The 21,049-nt window shown below is 46.8% G+C and overlaps 1 protein-coding gene across 4 annotated transcripts in view; it reads right to left on the bottom strand.

The window, feature by feature from the left end:
• Positions 1–20,210, bottom strand: part of MARCHF3 (membrane associated ring-CH-type finger 3) — a 293,810-nt gene extending 273,600 nt beyond the window's left edge. Inside the window, exon 1 of one of the 4 annotated variants that reach the window (XM_077462156.1) lies at positions 20,046–20,210. The gene's annotated coding sequence lies outside the window, so the exon portion shown is untranslated. The remainder of the gene's footprint in view (positions 1–20,045) is intronic. The other 3 variants (XM_077462162.1, XM_077462158.1, XM_077462160.1) reach the window with 3 other exon arrangements.
• Between the last annotated feature and the right edge of the window lie 839 nt (positions 20,211–21,049).

Here is a 21,049-nt window from a genome sequence, read left to right as displayed (position 1 = left end):
ATGTATTCATTGGGGTTCAATGGGTAAACAAAAATGAACAAATGAAGCAGACATGGTTTTCGGTTTGCAGAACTGATGACTAATATTCTGCACTCTAACTGTATAACATGCAATGTGAATGAGGATATATAGAGAAGAGCACTGCAAAGTAAATAACAAGTGACAAATGACTGTATGCCGTGAAAGCAGAATAAAAAGTTAGCAACCTAAAATGTATTATATATTAAATTGACTTTTTGTGCACATGTTTCCAATTTACCTTTATAGTAAAAGAGCGTAAAAAGGTCATTGTTGTGTTGACAATCACAGTGCACATGCTGCATACCTCTGACAACCACATCTGACATTAAAATAAGAAAATACATCTGTATATTTAATATCCTGTGATCTCAGACAATGTCTGCAAAAATCATTTCCTTAGTACAGAAGTCCAATAACCATGTCTGAAACTTTCAGTCATGTTTAAAACCTGAACTTTAGGCAGATAGAAAAAACACTAATAGATGCAGCTAGGCATTTGCGGAAAAAAAAAAAAAAAAGTGAAACAGTTTTTGGTTATTTACATTTTAATGATAGAGAGATAGATAGATAGATAGATAGATAGATAGATAGATAGATAGATAGAGAGATAGATAGAGAGATAGATAGATAGATAGATAGATAGATAGATAGATAGATCTATCTATCTATCTATATCATTTTTTTTGCTTTGTATAGGCTTTACATTGCAAATACGATTATGTATACATGCTGTAAATATTGTGGGTCTGATGTAAAAACTTGCTTAGGTGGCACATGACCTGACCATAGCCGATAATAAAAAGGGAAGGTCCTTTCCTTCCTTCCTGTTCACAGGCCTCTATCAGTTCACGTCATCTTCACATTGCACTTATCGGGCAGATACAGAGCACTAGACAAGTGGAGGCAGCAGAATGTTTTCTACAATCTCGTGAGACAAAATGGTAGAATTGGGAGATATGAAAACACAGCTCATACACATCTTCTCTTCTTCCTTTAATTCAGCTCTAATTTCCTGATCTGACAATGGCCAGCTTCTGCAGGGTCTTCGTTCAGTAATACATGTATGCGCAGAGCTTGCCAATGACATTCGTTCACAATGTGTGAAGTGTCCTGCATTTTTCCTGCACTGGATAATCACAGGTCACCACTACGGTAATTAGAAAACTATTTATCGTCCAGGTGCTCAGTTCACACTGCAACGCTGGTGTGATGTGTGGTGCCTTGCAGTGCAGAATTTTCTGTGCAGCACTGGACAGCATTGCATGTCTCTGCATGTTACTTCACATAAAGTTGAAAAAAGAAAAAAAAACAAACACACACACACACACACACACACACACACCTCCCTGCCATAGCCGACTCTGCTCTGGCCTGCACAGAAAGGCCTGGTTCACACTTCAAGTGACTTTCGTGCAACTTTGAAGCCAACATCCCAGCGAGACTTTGACGCGACTTGCATATGACTTCTTTAACAGAATTCAACGCAAGTCCTGCCGAAGTCGGACCAAAAAGTAATGCAGGAACCTTTTTCAAGTCTCTCTTGACTCAAGTCGCATTTTCTCATGTGACATGTGCTCTCAAAATCGGAGCACATGTCGCACCAGTGTGAACCGTTTTTTTCCAATTTTCAGGCACCCCCCCACCCCCCCCCCCCCCCCCCAACGTCTTTATTTTATCTGGTGAACCCACCAGTAACACACTTTTATGTCCTAGAATGACAACATTCACTCACTACACTGTATCTATGGAGGAGCAGCGTTGTCACACAAAGCCGCTCTCCTGATTTGGATTGCACACACCTCCTCCACATAACATAGTGAGACCGTGTGCTGTAGTAGTTTACAAAGAGAGTTGGGGGAAGGCTAATATTTATTTAGTTTAGTTCACAGGAAGTTAAAAAGGACAATGAACTTCTAGCAAGTTCAACATGTTTTTTTCTTTCCTCGCAGGAAAAAACACTTAGCCTGAAAAAAATAATAATAATGCAGCCGCCACATCCAAGAACTGGCAAGCTGCAATCATTTCAGTTTTATTAATGTATTTAGGATATCCTTTAAGCAACAGTATGTATTCTAACAAACCTTTTGTTCATTAACAGCACTCTTACACCCAGCTGACATGTCACTTTAAATAAAAGTATAATTTTAATTTTTTTTTAATCAAAGCTCTAATTTGTCATTAAAAAGAAGTTCTAGTCATGTGACTTTTCCCAAAGGTGGATGATACCTTCAGTCTGCTGCAGGCATTCTCCCTCTCTCCTCTCCTATAGTGATCACACTGGGACACTGTACCTTGGTAGCAAGTCACAAGGAGAGAGGTTGCATCATAAACCCAGATATGTTTGCTATCCCCTAGTCAGACATGTTGGATTCGTTGACATTTTATTCTGTCATGCAGATCCTGGAAACACTCGATTTCCTGTTTTGTACCGGAAATTTGGGAAATCTGGGAAACTGGTCAGAGTTGAGGGAAAGGTGGATGGTGCCAAGTACAGGGATATTGTTGAGCAAAATCTGTACCACTCTGTGTGCGATTTGAGGCTAGGACGGAGGTTCAACTTCCAGCAGGACAATGACCCCAAACACACTGCTAAAGCAACACTTGAGTGGTTTAAGGGGCAACACCTAAATGTGTTGGAATGGCCTAGTCAAAGCCAAGATCTCAATCCAATAGAAATTCTGAGGTCAGACTTAAAGATTGCTGTTCACAAGTGCAAGCCATCCAACCTGAAGGAGCTTAAGCAGTTTTGCAAGGAGAAAAATTGGCAAAAATCCCAGTGGTAAGATATGGCAAGCTCAGAGACTTATCCAAAGCGATTTGGAGCTGTAATGGTTGGTTGCTTAGCCAGCCCTCAAGGACACTGGCATTCAGAGCGCTTTAAAAAAAAAAAAAGCATGTCTAATACCCTCTCTTTTTTAAAGCACTCTGAATGGCTATCAAAACACTGCTCACTAAATAAAATGGCAAGCTTCCAGTCCTGTTTACACAATGGGGTTTATTTACTAAAGCTGGAAAGTGCAAAATCAGACTCACTTCTGCATAGAAACCAATAAGCTTCTAACCCCAGCTTGTTCAATTACGCTTTGGTAATAAAACCTGGAAACTCATTGGTTTCTATGTAGAAGTGAGCCCGATTTTGCGCTTTCCATCTTTAGTAAATAAACCTCATTGTGTTTACTTTGTTTTGCATCTAAAATGTTGCCCTGGCTTTCTTGGTGCATCAACGCATCTTTAAAGCCTCAATAGAAGTCTATGACATGCTCACTTACAGCACCTTCAGCTTTTTAGAGGCTTTTATTGAGCTTTAGCTTTTCTTTGTTTTGTAGGTATGAAAGATCCTAGGATGTACTGGTGAACCAAGAAGTGAACCAGAAAGACATCAGCAGTCATGTCCGGTTCATGTGTATAGCTTCTGGAAGTGTCTGGTGCAGATGTCACATCTGGTGTGCAGTGTGGTGCAGAAGAATGATGAGCGGAATCTGGACCAGAGCGAAGCAGCTAGCAGATGGCACACATGGTGTGCAACATGGAAACACTATAAAAACGGAAGGTGAGCGAGTACTGGAGAGAGGGGACCAAAGCAGGAGAAACTATCAGATGTCACGCATGGTGGCAGCATGGGAGCAATGTAACGGGAGGCGAGTAGGGACCAGAGCGAGAGGAGAATCAGCAAATTAGAGGATCAGCAGAGCTGGGGGGTCACTACCAAGGAGGGGGGGGGGGATCTGCTAAATGAGGGTACCAATGAGCTGGGAATTTGCTGAACAAGGGTACTAATGAGCTGGGGATCTGATAAGTGGGGGTACCACTGAGCTGGGATTCTACTGTGCCCCTTTAACACCAAACACACACAGGGCACTTAAATAAAGCTTCAAAAGCGTGTCATAGAAGCATGTTGAAGCGTGTGTTAAAGGCGAAGCAAGTGTAAATGAGCCCTTGTTAGAAATAAATATATACATATCTTGTGGAGTAAACACAGACTGAGCTATAAAATACAATTCCAAACTAGCCCAAACTGTATCAGATGAACTTGATGGATGGATTCTGTCACCCGCGATCCAGAGTCTGCTGAGATCTCAACATTTATTAGAACATCTGACTGCTAAAAGCAGTCAAGTCTGCCGGACAAATATACAAAATGGAGTATTTACCATCACCGTTTCTGCTATTGGCCAGCATGTATAATGCAGTAGGACATCTTTTTAAGTTTTAAATCATATAGAAGTGGAGATGCCTTCAGTTTTACCATAGATCATCAGTTATGATCTGCCACTAATCAGATTACATTTCTAGCCTGCAGGGACACTCCTCCATGGTGACCCTGGGCATGTACTGTGACTTAACATTTTCGGACACAATTTCCTTTCCTTAGTCATCATAAAGAAAGTTGTGTCACACGTATAACAAAATAAGGAACTACAAAACCCACAGCTTTTATGAGAAAGAGAAAAGGGAACAGAATTGAAAACACATGAAGCTTCATGGATCCTTATAAATTTCCCACCATGTAACACTTATTTACAAAACAAATGCCTGTTAGGCTCGGTTCACACTAGAGTGGCTTCATAGTCACCCGACTTTTGAGGCACCCCGCACAGCTCTAATTTAGCACAGCTTGCAAACGACTTCTTAAATAAGGTCAATGCAGGCCACACTGAAGTCGCCCCCAAGTAGTGCAGGAACCTTTCTCTAAGTCGGAGTGCCTTGGGTCGCTTTGATTAGAACAGTTCCATTGCACTAAATGGTGCGTGACTTGTCAGGTGACTCAGGCCGCGTACACACGCGCGGACTGTTTGCCCAACCTTGTTCGTCAAACAGTTTCGGCAAACAGTCCGCTCAAAATTTGCATGAGCGGACTTGCCCACACACGAGCGGACTGTTTGACGAACAAGGTTGGGCAAACAGTTCGCTCAACTTTTGAAATGAACGGACTCGCCCACGTAAGGAGGAGGCAAATCCGCCCATTTCGAGCGCGTGTACAGGTAGGCGGGGCCCGCGAAGGAGACTTCGCGGGCTCCGCCGCCTGGAATGGGCTTAAAGGGGAACCCCAACTCCGAAAAAAATCGGCGTGGGGGTTCCCCCAAAGTCCACACCAGACCCTTGTCCGAGCACGCTACCCGGCCGGCCAGGAAAGGGGGGCGAGCGAGCGCGCCCCCCCTCCTGGGCCGTACCAGGCCGCGTGCCCTCAACATGGGGGGTGCCTTGGGGAAGGGGGGGCCGCGCGGCCCCCCCCACCCCAAAGCACCTTGTCCCCATGTTGATGAGGACAAGGGCCTCTTCCCGACAACCCTGGCCGTTGGTTGTCGGGGTCTGCGGGCGGGGGGCTTATCGGAATCCGGGAGCCCCCTTTAAGAAGGGGGCCCCCGGATACCGGCCCCCCACCCTATGTGAATGAGTATGGGGTACAATGTACCCCTACCCATTCACCTGTGAAATAAAGTACAAAAAAAAAAACACAACACAGGGAAAAAATATTTTATTGCACAGCTCCGGGGGTCTTCCGTCTTCGGGGGGCTTCTCGCCGGACTCCTCCGCTATCTGTGTGTAGCTCTTTTACTAGCGGAGGAGTCCGGCTTTCTTCCTCCCCGCCGCCGGCCTCTTCTCCCGACTTCGGGGGTCTTGTCCCCCTCTTCGGTTCTTCTGCCGGGCCACCGCGCCTTCTTCTAGCTCTTTTACAGGCGGTGGCCCGGTCTTCTGTCGCCGCTGCCTTCCGTTCTTCTGTCGCCGCCTTCGGTTCTTCTGCCGGGCCACCGCGCCTTCTTGTAGCTCTTTTACAGGCGGTGGCCCGGTCTTCTGTCGCCGCTGTCGTCGCTGCCGCCGCCGCCTTCCGTTCTTGTTCTTCTTCTTCTTCTCCTGGAGATGTTGACTCGACGAGCTCTCCGGCCGGAATGCCAGAGCCGCGCTGTGCGGTCACTTATATAGTGACAATGGGGCGGTGTCACATGGTATATGTCACATGGGTTGGTCACATGGGTTGATGTCACATGGGGACTATGACATTGTAAGGGGGCGGGGTCACCATGTGACCAACCCATGTGACATATACCATGTGACACCGCCCCATTGTCACTATATAAGTGACTGCACAACGCGGCTCTGGCATTCCGGCCGGAGAGCTCGTCGAGTCAACATCTCCAGGAGAAGAAGAAGAAGAACAAGAAGAAGAACAAGAACGGAAGGCGGCGGCGGCGGCGGCGACGACAGCGGCGACAGAAGACCGGGCCACCGCCTGTAAAAGAGCTACAAGAAGGCGCGGTGGCCCGGCAGAAGAACCGAAGGCGGCGACAGAAGAACGGAAGGCAGCGGCGACAGAAGACCGGGCCACCGCCTGTAAAAGAGCTAGAAGAAGGCGCGGTGGCCCGGCAGAAGAACCGAAGAGGGGGACAAGACCCCCGAAGTCGGGAGAAGAGGCCGGCGGCGGGGAGGAAGAAAGCCGGACTCCTCCGCTAGTAAAAGAGCTACACACAGATAGCGGAGGAGTCCGGCGAGAAGACCCCCTAAGACGGAAGACCCCCGGAGCTGTGCAATAAAATATTTTTTCCCTGTGTTGTGTTTTTTTTTGTACTTTATTTCACAGGTGAATGGGTAGGGGTACATTGTACCCCATACTCATTCACATAGGGTGGGGGGCCGGTATCCGGGGGCCCCCTTCTTAAAGGGGGCTCCCGGATTCCGATAAGCCCCCCGCCCGCAGACCCCGACAACCAACGGCCAGGGTTGTCGGGAAGAGGCCCTTGTCCTCATCAACATGGGGACAAGGTGCTTTGGGGTGGGGGGGGCTGCGCGGCCCCCCCTTCCCCAAGGCACCCCCCATGTTGAGGGCACGCGGCCTGGTACGGCCCAGGAGGGGGGGGCGCGCTCGCTCGCCCCCCTTTCCTGGCCGGCCGGGTAGCGTGCTCGGACAAGGGTCTGGTGTGGACTTTGGGGGAACCCCCACGCCGATTTTTTTCGGCGTTGGGGTTCCCCTTTAAGCCCATTCCAGGCGGCGGAGCCCGCGACGTCTCCCTCGCGGGCCCCGCCTACCTGTACACGCGCTCGAAATGGGCGGACTTTCCGAGCGGGAACAGTCCGCTCATTTCGAAAGTACAGCGGACAGCCCCACACACGGGCGGACTGTTCGCTCAAACACAGTTTCAGCGGACAGTTTTTCGGAATTTCCGAAAGACTTTGTCCGTCCAACTGTCCGCTGAAACTGTCCGCTGAAAGCCCACACACGAGCGGACTGTCCGCCCAAACACTGTTCAGCGGACAAGGTTGGGCGAACAGTCCGCCCGTGTGTACGCGGCCTCAGTCGTCCCAGTGTGCACCCAAGTCTAAAGCCTCATACACACGATACGATTGTTGTTAGGGAATTGTGTGATGACAGACTGTTTGCCTAAAATCCGACTGTTAGTACGCTCCTTCAGATAATTGTTGTCCAACATTTCGCCAACAAATGTTGGATGGCAGGCTAGTAAATTTCAGTGGACAATGGTCTGTTGTCAGATTTTCGTATCGTGTGTACATAAGTCTGTCACACAAAAGTACAAAGTACAAACACTCATGCTCAGAATCAATGCTCACCAAACAGGACATTAGCAGATGGTGCCCAAAGGGTGGCACTCAAGAGCTGAAATTCCACATAGTACATCACTACGTTCGTGTTTGTTGGCAGACAATTGTGCGCCGTTAGTATGAAAGACAAGATCCAGGCACACGCCCTTTTGACACTCTGTTGGCCAATAATCCGATCGGGTGTACGAGACTTTACACTTGATATTTTCAAGGCCAGAAAACCTTGGTATTAGAGCACACGGTGTGTGTGTTTTGTGTGCATTTTAGATGCAGTGCATTTAAAAAAATAAAATAAATGCTGGATCTTTAATGCGCTTGCATCAAAACACACGTTCTATCCAATTCAGTGGTAATGCACCTACAATTGCATTGCACACATGTGAATTAGTTAAAGTTCCAATCAAAAATACATTTAGATCGCTGTTGCAAGGTAAAATGGATTCCAATACAGCAGTTTAAGGCTGGATTCACACCTATGCAGTTTTAGTGCTTTTTGCAGATTTGCACTACAGTCCATTTAACATGGTTTCCTATGGAACACGTTCTGTAGTGCAAATCTGCAAAATGCAAAAAGTACAAAAATGCATAGGTATGAATCCAGCCTTATGGCTTTACTTTGAACTCATGAGACCAGACAGTACAATTTGGAAGGAGTTTCATGAAATAGAGCAAGCTTTCAATAAGTGTTCACACCCCCTTTTTTTTTTTCTTTTTGTTTTTTTTCCCCACACTCTGCCTAAATTTAAAAATGGAATACTGTCACCAAAAAAAATAAATATATATATATATATATATATATATAAAAAAAAAAAAAAAAAATTTAAAAAGTACTCTGGTAAGGAGTACGAAACCTAAAGCCAAAAATATAATATAATCACAGCTTACCAATCATTAGATGTGGTAGCTGCATTCGTTTTACTTAGCCCCCCCCCCCCCCCGATCATCGCAAGCACCCCCACCAGTGTTAAATGGGTTTGTCTCATCTCTGTAAGGCTGGATTCACACCTATGCATTTTTTGTGCTTTTTGCATTTTGAAGATTTGCACAACAGAACGTGTTCCATAAGAAACCATGTTAAATGGACTGTAGTGCAAATCTGCAAAATGCAAAAAAGCACTAAAACTGCATGGGTGCGAATAGGGATGAGCTCAGGTGTGTTTGCATGCTCCACATGCAGAGCCCGCCAGGAAGTCGGCACAGCGCTTCGCTAATCACAGGCAGTGAGACGTTTCCCAATCTCTGCAGAAGCGCATCAGAGCAATGTCTCACTGACTGTGATTAGCGCAGCGCTGCGCCGACTTCCTGGCGGGCTCTGCATGTGGAGCATGCAAACACACCTGAGCTCATCCTTACTCTGTAATGCCGCGTACACACGGGCGGACTGTATGGGGTACTTAGTCCGTCGAAACACATTTCAGCGGACAATCCGCTCGTGTGTGGGCTTCAGCGGACTTTTTCAGCGTGCAGTCCGGAGTACTAAGTATTTCGGATTTTTCGAAATTCTGTCCGTCATACTTTGGTTTCAGCGGACAATCCGCTCGTCAGTATGCTAGTTCGACGGACTAATGGCGCATGCCCAGAAAGGATTTACACGGCGGAAGGGTGCTTTGCTGTGTCTTGGACTTCCTATTTCTAGTCCCGTCGTACGTGCTGTACACGTCATCGCGCAAGCTTTCGACGGACTGTTTGGGTATCCCTGTGTGGTCAAGTCCGTTCAGTCGAAAGTACGACGGACTGTCCGTCGGATTGTATGACGAACTAAGTACGCCATACAGTCCGCTCGTGTGTACGCGGCATAAGTTATACATTCTGCTGGAAAACTTCTTTTGAAAAACATCAGACTTACTGAAAATAGAAAAGAAAAAAAAAGGGGGGGGGGGGTTTGAGAAATGGTAACCTGCAATATAATAAAGGTTTTCTTTTGGATATAATAAATGCAGTCACAGTATTCTGTATATGAATTCATTTTTTTCATATTCAAATTCAGACCAAGCTGTCCAAAAAAAAAAAAAAGTAACTGCAGCAGGGGTTTGGGAAAACAATACCAGAACTATAATGTGCAAATTTCAGAACCTCTATCATGCCACGTTTGTTGAATTGGTTGGTCTGCATGTAAAATACAGAGAACAATATAAATAAAGCCAGGCACATAAAAATGTATTCATATAATGAATGCCATCATTAAGGCAATTTCAAGTCTTCTAGAATGGATTGATCTGCATGCAAATATGGATTATTATTATAAGTAAATACATTAAAAGAAAAAAAAAAAAAACCCACACACTATTCAGATACTAAATGTTATTAAAGCAATTTTCAAGACTTCCCACAGACTTTCAATTGAATAGATGTGTGAATTTGAGCTGGCCATTCTAAGAGATTCTAGTTATAAAAACACACAAAAAGGTAACTTGGCTTCATATAGGGTCATTGTCCTGCTGGAGGCTCCAGCCTCAGGTTTTCCCAGTATTTGGATCCTTCTATTTTTTTGTGGTTGTAAAGTAATTTTTTTTACTTTTACCTACAGGAAAGCCTGGCTGGAAGCCTGGCAGACGCCAGACCCTGCCGGGAAGAAGTGACGATATCGCGGCTCATACCCGGAAGAAACGCAGAGGAAACATGTCAGCTCCCTCACGTGAATCGGGCCAGATGCCGGGGCCTCATTCTAAAGTAAGTATTTCATAATGACCTAGTATGTGGTGCATACTAGCTCATTATGCCTTTTCCTTTGCAGGTGAGTAAAAAAATAAATAGAAATTCTGCGGGTTTACAACCGCTTTAAGCCTGAGCAAGGTTTTCAGTCTCCGCTAACAAAAAATAAAATTAAATCACACCCATGACATGCTGGTGTTCTTGAGGTGGCCATCACACATAGCATTTTGCAGGGTGACCAAAGACACTTTCCCACATCTTTGCCGTTTATGTAGCAAGCCATAGGATAGGACGTGATGATTTTTTAGAAAAGTATATCTTTTCCTTATGGGTTATATAGTTGTCCCAAGGATGTTTTCGCCCATCTCAGTTATGGACCATTACTTCTCCTTCAGCATTACTACCGGCATCTTAGCTGCTTCTTTGACTAATGCCTTAAATCCCCAGTCACCCGATGGGCCATATCAAGGCAAGGCAGCAGTTGTGTCATATCCTTTTCATGCTCTAAACCAGGGGCCATCAACCCTGTCCTCTGCTCTAAACTATGTTCTACTTTTTTTGTTTTGCAAGTGGTTGTAAACCCTTACATATACCCGGTGAAGTGACTGGCTTCAGTGATGTAGAGATGAATCCAATCCTCCTACATACATTGTACCTGTTTATCTTCAGTCATCTCTTATCCGTAGCCAAAGTCCAGAATTTATAAAGTTTGTCTGAGCTGTTAGAAGAAAAATGGGGGGGGGGGGGGGGGAGCTGAAATTTCACACTGCAGCACTTAATGAATGAGGAGAGCTCTGACAGCTGATTTGGAGGAACAGAGAAACAGAGCTGAGGCTGTCAATCATCTGGAAATCCCGCCAGTCACCTTTTTTTCCCCCTCTTAGGCCCCTTTCACACGGGACGGATCCGTGATGATCCGCCCCGTGAACATTTGCTTGCTCAGCGGGGATCGCTCTGTTTATCCCCTGCTGAGCCGGCGGATGGCAGGGCGGTCCCAGCACACTGTGCAGGGACCACTCTGTCAGATCGCCGCTCTCTATGGGGGATCGGATGAACACAGACCGTCTGTCCGTGTTCATCCAATTCGCTCTGCAAATGGATAGAAAAATAGGATTTTCCTCCGTCTGCAGAATCGGACCATAGCGGAGACGGATGATATCGGGTGTCAGCGGATGTTCATTCGCTGACACCCGCTATCCCATAGGGATGCATGTATGTCCGTATTTCATCTGAAAACGGATGGGTGAAATACGGACATATGGTCCGCATGCGTGAAAGGGGTCTTAGTGTCAGAAAAATTTGTCAGAAGTGATTAATGCCGATAGTAGAGGAACAAAGCAGCAGACAGAATTGACACGTAGTGCCCTGAATAGAGACAAGTACGCCCCCTATAGAGCGATATGCTTTGTTTATATTTCATGTCTGAGGTTTACCACTTTAGGCTGGGTTCACACTGTGTGGTGCGGCTTGCAGCAGGGGGTCTGGTGCATCCCCATTCCGTTTCAGGTCTGAATTTTTGGCTAAATTCGGACCTGAAACAGAGCCAAAGATGCATAGGACTCTTCTGCTATGCATTCCGCGGCTGTCCGGAGATGTGTGAACCAGCTCCATTGAGATCTGGCACACTCACGTCATGTGAATTGGATGTGGAGAAATCCGCATCCGATTTGCAATAGTGTGAACCCAGCATTAAAGTGTTAATAAACCCGGGACCCTGCATTTACTATATCTGGCCTCCCACAGTACACACTACATTAAATTGCAATTCATTTTAGTAAATATAAACTGCTAAATACTGTACCTTTTCTCATCAGCAGTATATAGTCTTATGACTTCAAGGAGTGTCTGGTTAAAGTTTGTGTTCATTCTCCTCTGACTGTCCTATGAGGCTGCAGGACCCCTGACCCTCTGCCTGGCCAGTGCTGATTAGCCCTGTTCCAATCACATGCACCCTCCAAAAAAATAAAAACAAAAAACACACACACACACACACACACACACACACACACACACACACACCTCTCCAGCAATACACACCAAACTGAGCATACGCAAAGTGCCCCACAAGGTGCTGTTTTATCAAGAGATGGATTGGGGACTGTGGCAGAAGGGGAGGATCAAACAGCCTTTTTACACAATGCTGATTAACCCCTTAGGTTCCACAGTGAGTATAACAAGCATGCTTTACTGCAAATACAAGCTAATTTTAGGGTTGTGGTCTTAGTAATATTTAATTAGTGCTTCTCCAGAATATTAAAGGCAGGTCTTGTATTGATAGCGTCACTATCCTCCATAAGTTGCATTTTTTTCTAACAAGTTATCAGGCCTTCCAGAATGAGATGTATTTGTTTGGAGATTGTGACTGCTTTGCATTATTTATTTACATAAAATGTAGAAATAAAAAAAAGTTGAACTATGCCCCATTTTGACATTATGAACTATTTTTTACAGATTAGAGACAAAAAAATAAAAAAAATGCAAATCAACATTTATGTCTGGGTTGTAACTAAATAGAAAGTGTGTAAAGTGTTAAGGATGGCGAGTACTTGTGCATGCATAATAGACGGTGTAAAATGTACACTTATAGGTTCCCTTTAAAACATATACTTCAGTGCATAGAGGTGAACCAAAGGAAAGAAACGCATATTTGAAAGACATTTTTTATGTCGGATATTGATCGATAAAAAGTTAAGTAAAAACATTGAAATAATTTGCAACTCCGCACCACAGTTGTCAGCTCTTGAAACAGATTCATGTACTTGTCGGGAACAGGCACATCACTCTGTCACAGAAGGCGGCCAGCACTGAGGCTGGATTCACACCTATGCATTTTTAGTGCTTTTTGCAGATTTGCACTACAGTCCATTTAACATGGTTTCCTATGGAACACGTTCTGTAGTGCAAATCTGCAAAATGAATCGGTGTGAATCCACCCTAAAGTGTTACTGAGCTCCCTGTTTGGACAGTGAACACACAGCCAGGCGCATCAGCCAAAAAGCTAAGCTGTCTGGTAGGCGGAGCCTGATATAGAACTCTTAGCCCTTGTACACACGGTCGGATATTCCGATGGACAATGTCCGATAGGACCGTGTTGTCGGATAATCCGACCGTGTGTGGGCTCCATCGGACTGTTTCCGTCGGAGTATCCGACGGACCAAGTTTTCCAGCTGGGCTATAAAATTTTCCGACAACATGATCCGATCAGACTTTGTCCGATTGTGTGTAGAGAATTCCGATCGGACAAAGTGCCACGCATCCTCAGATCAAATTCCTAGACCAAAGCTATTGGCTACTAGCCTGAACGTAGAACCATCGTAACGAAATTACGTCATCACGTTATGAACGATCGGATTTTCCGACAACTTTGTCCGACCGTGTGTATGCAACAGTTTCGGACAAAATCCGTTGGACAAAATCCAATGGATTTGGTTGTCAGAATGTCCGACTGTGTGTATAAGGGCTTAGAGACTAGTTCTCCATCAGGTCCATCTCCCTTGTGATTGACAGTGGACAGATTCTTTAGTTGTTAGCATAGTTGCCAATACTCACAGATTTGCTGGGACATTCATAGATTGTGGTCAATTGTCCCGGCATCTCCTTGTCCCGGCCAAAGTTCCGAATATTGGACACGATCCCGACACCGCCGGCTGCAACAACTCTGCAGACAGAGATTGGGATATATTTCCACCCCCTGCCCCAATAGTAACTTTTATTAGCCGTTATCCTGTGGTGGAGTTCTGATAGACCATCCCCTAGGTAGGAAGAGCCCGTCTTCTCCTTACTGCCTAGGCCAATGATGGCGAACCTTGGCACCTCAGAAGTTTTGGAACTACATTTCCCATGATGCTCATGCACTCTGCAGTGCAGCTGAGCACCATGGGAAAGGTAGTTCCAAAACATCTTTAGTGCCAAGGTTCACCATCACTGGCCTAGGCTATGTGAGTGGGGGCGGGGATGGGTATGCAGCTGTCCTGTAATATGCAGGCTCCAACGATGACATCAGTGGGATGTCGGTCCAGTCAGAGTCAGTGTACCCTTCCCGCTGTTTTTTCAACCTCCTTCCATGCTTGGCACATGACATGACAGCAGTATGGTGGTCGGAGTCCCAGCACAGACTATTTTGCTCTCCTCAGCTTGTAAGTAGAACCTCCTTACCCACTATGCACAGTTCCAGCACTGAGAGGGCTCTGATGGTATAGGAGGACTCGGAATGTAAAGGGGGGCCCCTGATGGTGGGGAGGGGGGAACTCGTAATGTAAAAAAGGGCTCTGATGGTAAAAGAAAGACTCAGAATGTAAAGGGGGGCTCCCCGATGGTAAAGAGGGGCTCGGAATGCAAAGAGGGGCTGATGGTAAAAGAGGACTCCGAATGTAAAGGGAGGCTCGGAATGTAAAGGGGGCCCCCCGATGGCAAAGGGGGGCTCAGAATGTAAAGGGGGGCTTGGATGGTAAAGGTAAGGGTTTATCCAGAAGTCACTGGACTGCGAGAAATTGGGCAGTGCAATTTTAAAAACAATTTCTCACAGTCACTCCTTGCTGACACAATCACTGAAGCCCCTTTAACACAACGGGTCCCATCAGGTCTGCCTGACTCCTTCCTGCGCTGCAATTTATTCGGCTTTGGACACACCCACAAAAGGAATGCCTCTAATTAACATACGACTCCCCCTACACTGAGGTTCTGGAAATGTTGACAACTAAGTGTTAGATAGCTCAAGACTGCTATGGAAACTGCCCACAGCCATCTGCTGTCAATCAAAAGGAGGTGTCCCCATGCATTGTTCAAGTTCAGCCCCTCCTCATTGGTAGCTAGGACCCTGGCAGCCTGACTTTTTGCAAGCAATGAGGCAAAAAAACACAACAACAACATAACACAGAATCACCCCCACCACCGATGACTTTGACCTGCCTCTGTACACTAAAATTTAGAGCTTGCTTTAAAGTAAGGCTTGAAAAATTTGCTTTGAATATAAAAGGAGCCAGTTAAAAAAGTTAAGAGCCAGTTTCTTTTCAACAAAGCTTTATTGTCAATGACAAAACTCCTTCTCTTATGTGGGCTAACAAAAGCCCAGGTGCCAGGATGCAATTTCTAGCCACTGGGCCAGTGATGTCACAAGGGGGCAGAGTCTCCGGGTGACATCACCGGATGGCCACACCCCATAGCTATATAAAAACTGACAGGCAACAGCGAGAGCCAGCATCAGAGGACTGCGTTTTTTTATTTTTAGCAGTGGAAGACGATATCACCAGAGGGCGAAGACATCGGTGGCAGAACCGGAGAAAGAAGACACATTGGAGCTATGACAGGGGACATTCTTCATCTTTAACAAAGGACCTGTGCAGCTCTACCAGAACCTGCTCTGAGCCTGCAGCCTGGCAGGCCAGGAAAGGGGGGGGGGGAGACAAGATCACCCCATGGCGGATAGCTGGACTGCTATGCAGAGTAAAACATGGACCTATCATCCGCCTGCTCAGCGTGGATCAGCAGAGAGATCCCCCGCTGAGCAAGCGGAGTCGGTTTAGCAGAGGCGTCCGTGTGAAAGGGGTCAAAATGTTTGCTTTTGGGTTAAATACTGCCACAAGAGTAATGAATTAGGCGAAGGACTTTCTAATGGGCCAATAGTGGCAGAAAAGTGACAAACATTTTATTGAACCCCCCCACAATGCATTTTAGCACTGAAAAATTAAGTGTTAAGAGAACCTAAATGTAAACAAGTAAAAAATAAATAAACAATAATAATAAATCATTAAAATCCAAGTAGAGATTGATCCTTTCCAAAAAAAGTTTTAGTTTTTACTAATCTAGTCTTATTTAACCTGCATAAATAATATCTTGCACTGTTGTAATGTTGTCCTTCGGAGTGGATAAACATCCTACACACATTAATGGATCAGAGAGACAAACAAATCAGGAAACTTTTCTAATCGTCAAGATTATGTCATCACTGAAAACTCAATTAAACCCGATGCTTACATCTACAATACATCTTGGGGACAGGCATACATAACCTCTTTTCATAGTCAATATTATTCATTGCTTCAAAGAACTCCACCTCTGGAGACAATTATGAGTTCTATTTATAGCCCACACACCTCCTTTGCAGGAACTAAAAATAGACATAACCAATAAAAACACAATTGATATATTTGTTGATCAACAGAATAATATTTATTTTCTTACTTTTTTAGGACAGTACTAGTATACAAAGAGGTATGACAGTACAGGATTAGTACTGCATGTCGTAGGGTATTTATGAGCCCATGCCACTTGCTCATCCCCTACATGTCCTGTTTTAATAAAGAGTTCTTTAAACACGGCATATGCTGCACTTGACCCTTGGCTGAAACTGGTTCCAATTCCAAAAACATTACTGACCTGATGTCCTGTGACATTTGGACAGAAGAACAAACCAGAACGGCTGCGATTTACCGTATATGCCAAGGTTGCTTTTTATACCCAGCCTGGCATTGACATGTCCCCTTATGCTTCCCAATGCACCGTGTATAGCACTGGCCTGGAAACTGTTAATCAAGCTTTCAAGGTCATCAGCCCAGCATACTATTGTGTGACAGGCATTCGTACTTTATGCAGTCATAAATTACTCCTATGTACGAATGTTTGAAGTTTATATTGTGAGATAGAACGAAGTCACACTTGGCAGAGCCCCATGGCTAATCTGTCATGTGCATAAGAGCATTGATAATGAGCGGTTTGTATGTATGACTTGCAGAAGCTTGGAAGGAAGCTAGCACTACAATCTAGCTGCATGGGGTATCATTTCTATCAAAGTATTAGATGATATTTTCCAGCAAATTACCCTTATGACAGAAAGTAGACTATGCAGGTAATAAGACAGATGAGGGCCTTATGTTTTCTTATTTCACTCTTTATCAGTCATTTATCAAGGGTAATGGAGTGACGGAGGAACTATGCTGTCTACAAACGCTTCTATGTGGATTTAAAGGATAAGATTTAATATGTAAGTGAACTATATGTTAACATTTTCCAGTGGCGAGAATATCAAGAGATTTAAAATTGATGAAATTCCTTTTTTCACTATCTAGATCAGTATTTCACAACCTTCTTATCCCAGAGAAAACCTTAAAATCATTTTCAGACCTCTGAGAACCCCTGCTACAAACAATTTATTGATTGTCAATGTGAGGGGCCCTTCTCCCCACTGACTGTCAGTGGGGGGGGGGGGGGGGAAGGATGCCCCTCACAGTGGCGGGCCACTGGAGGGGGGGGAGAAGGATGTCCCCCCCACAGTGGCGGCCACTGGAGGGGGGGGGAGAAGGATGTCCCCCCCACAGTGGCGGCCACTGGAGGGGGGGAGAAGGATGCCCCCCCACAGTGGCTGTCACTGGAGGGGGGGAGAAGGATGCCCCCCCACAGTGGCTGCCACTGGAGGGGGGGGAGAAGGATGCCCCCCACAGTGGCTGCCACTGGAGGGGGGGGAGAAGGATGCCCCACCACAGTGGCGGCCACTGGAGGGGGGGGGAGGATGCCCCTCACACTGGCGGCCACTGGTGGGGGGAAAAGGATGCCCCTCACAGTGGTAGCAGTTAGTAAGAACGCTTATAGCAGTGGTCAGAATGCCCCTCTTATAGATAGCTAAAAGGATTACGAATGGCATACGAAGCCCTCCACAGTGGCGGCCACTGGAGGGGGGGGGAAGGATGCCCCCCACAGTGGCGGCCACTGGAGGGGGGGGGAAAGGATGCCCCCCACACTGGCGGCCACTGGTGGGGGGGGAAGGATGCCCCTCACACTGGCGGCCACTGATGGGGCGAAAAGGATGCCCCTCACACTGGCGGCCACTGGTGGGGCGAAAAGGATGCCCCTCACACTGGCGGCCACTGGTGGGGCGAAAAGGATGCCCCTCACACTGGCGGCCACTGGTGGGGCGAAAAGGATGCCCCTCACACTGGCGGCCACTGGTGGGGCGAAAAGGATGCCCCTCACACTGGCGGCCACTGGTGGGGCGAAAAGGATGCCCCCCACACTGGCGGCCACTGGTGGGGCGAAAAGGATGCCCCCCACACTGGCGGCCACTGGTGGGGCGAAAAGGATGCCCCCCACACTGGCGGCCACTGGTGGGGCGAAAAGGATGCCCCCCACACTGGCGGCCACTGGTGGGGCGAAAAGGATGCCCCCCACACTGGCGGCCACTGGTGGGGCGAAAAGGATGCCCCCCACACTGGCGGCCACTGGTGGGGCGAAAAGGATGCCCCCCACACTGGCGGCCACTGGTGGGGCGAAAAGGATGCCCCCCACACTGGCGGCCACTGGTGGGGCGAAAAGGATGCCCCCCACACTGGCGGCCACTGGTGGGGCGAAAAGGATGCCCCCCACACTGGCGGCCACTGGTGGGGCGAAAAGGATGCCCCCCACACTGGCGGCCACTGGTGGGGCGAAAAGGATGCCCCCCACACTGGCGGCCACTGGTGGGGCGAAAAGGATGCCCCTCACACTGGCGGCCACTGGTGGGGCGAAAAGGATGCCCCTCACACTGGCGGCCACTGGTGGGGCGAAAAGGATGCCCCTCACACTGGCGGCCACTGGTGGGGCGAAAAGGATGCCCCTCACACTGGCGGCCACTGGTGGGGCGAAAAGGATGCCCCTCACACTGGCAGCCACTCGGAAAAAATGCCCCTCACAGTGGTGGCAGTTAGTAAGAAGAACGACCTGCTTATAGCAGTGGTCAGAATGCCACTCTTATAGATAGCTAAAAGGATTACGAATGGCATATTGCAGGCTCTGCCAAGTGGATTGGTCCCAGAACAATGCAGGCACCAGACTGGAGGTCAATTACTCACAGCTCAAGGACCCCCTAGTAACCTCTGAAGGAACCCTGCTTGTAATTGTTTTTTCTAGAATAATAATCTTCACCTCCCAGGTGTATATGGAATGCACATCTTCACCATTTATCCACAATACCCATAGACTGATAAACCAATTAAAATTAGCATGAACATTAAAACAAACTATTGCCCATCACAGTTTAAATTAGACGTAGTCACCAGCCTTACCTACTTGATGAGACAAGCCATGGGGTCCAAACGGGACATCCTCCACATCCACTATGGATACTTTGCTATCTCTTTTCGCACACAGGACTGCAGATGGTGCCAGCGATACTTGACAGCCACTGCATTCCTCAGCATCACAAAAACCATTTGACACTTACACAAAATATTAAATCTACCAACGTGTAACGCAAATCATCTTTAACACGTAAAAACGCATACAAGTGACATTTTACAGAAACGTCTGCGAAACTTTTCAGGTTTGGATGCAGCAATTTAATGAGCCCTGTCAGAGATCCACGTCTTCTCCAGTGTGATCATCTGTCACAAGGTGTAATCCATTTGCACATCACAGAATAAAAGAAAAAAAAAAAAACAGAAGGCAGTCAAAGTATTTCCCAGGATTGTCTGGCTCCTTTCAATGTTGTGTTATAACAGATGGGTCAGGCTGGCTTGTAAAGCTTCAGCAATAGCACTGAGGAATCTGCCTGGGCTGTGTGCTGGGCGATCATAAAAGTTTAAAGACAACACAACAGACACCAACAAAGATCAGACCCCCTCCTGAGCTCATTCATAGAAGAAGTTCAAGATGAACAGTCAACTGCAGCAGATCACAGCTGTGCCATCAGCAGGAAGGGAACATGACACCCATTATTATGTGATCAGCACATCCCTGGGACCAGCTCAGGACAGAACACATGACAATGTGAAGAATTCAGCACCATGCACACACATGTCACTCCAGCACACAGCACTAAGAGGATGCATGCAATCCACAAAGGAACTCACCATAGTAAATGAACATAGGTCAGGGACACATATACAGTGCAGGATGTGCTGGTTCCCCTCCCAGGGTCCTCCACTGATCAGATCTCCCACTAGAAGAATGCAGCAGCAGATCCTGTACTCTGACTTCCAGCTCTCACAGCTGCCTGAGCTCTGAGCTCTGTCAATTCATTGACCTGCTGGGGAGGGGGCGGAGACGCGGCTTTGATTGTCAGCTCCACCATCAAACCGTGGATTCAGCTGCAAGCAGACGGCTACCAAGGCAGCCAATCGCTACGGGGCAAAGGGGCGGGGCGCCAGCAGGGATTCATTCAAGACTGCAGAGTGTGGGAAAGTGCGAGGAGGGGAGGAGGGAATGTCTAGTAGAGAGCGGATCGGGAGGATGTGGCCCCCTGCTGGACACATGATCTCTACAGGCTTCCCTGGATACCGGTATTTACAGAGATATTTGTGTCCTTCTCAGGATAGAAGTGGGCTTCCCTCTCAGCAGATGGCTGACACCAGTACACACAGCTACTAGGATACACACATGGCTACTAGGATACACACACACACGGCTACTAGGATACACACACACACAGCTACTAGGGTACACATACGGCTACTAGGGTACACACACACACAGCTACTAGGATATACACACAGCTACTAGGGTACACACACACAACTACTAGGATATAGATACGGCTACTAGGGTACACACACACAGCTACTAGGATGTACACACGGCTACTAGGATGTACACACGGCTACTAAGGTGTACACACACAACTACTAGGGTACACACAGCTACTAGGGTACACACACACGGCTACTAGGATATACACACGGCTACTAGGATACACACACAGCTACTAGGATATACACACACGTTTACTAGCATATGCACACACACACACACGTCTACTAGGATATGCACACACACACGTCTACTAGGATATGCACACACACACGGCTACTAGGGTACACACACACACGGCTACTAGGGTACACACACACACGGCTAC

The sequence above is a fragment of the Lithobates pipiens genome, unplaced genomic scaffold (assembly GCF_037356315.1).
Source record: "Lithobates pipiens isolate NorthernLeopardFrog02 unplaced genomic scaffold, aLitPip1_a1.2 Scaffold_3, whole genome shotgun sequence".
NCBI lineage: Eukaryota > Metazoa > Chordata > Amphibia > Anura > Ranidae > Lithobates > Lithobates pipiens.
This window is presented reverse-complemented; position numbering and strand designations above follow the sequence as displayed.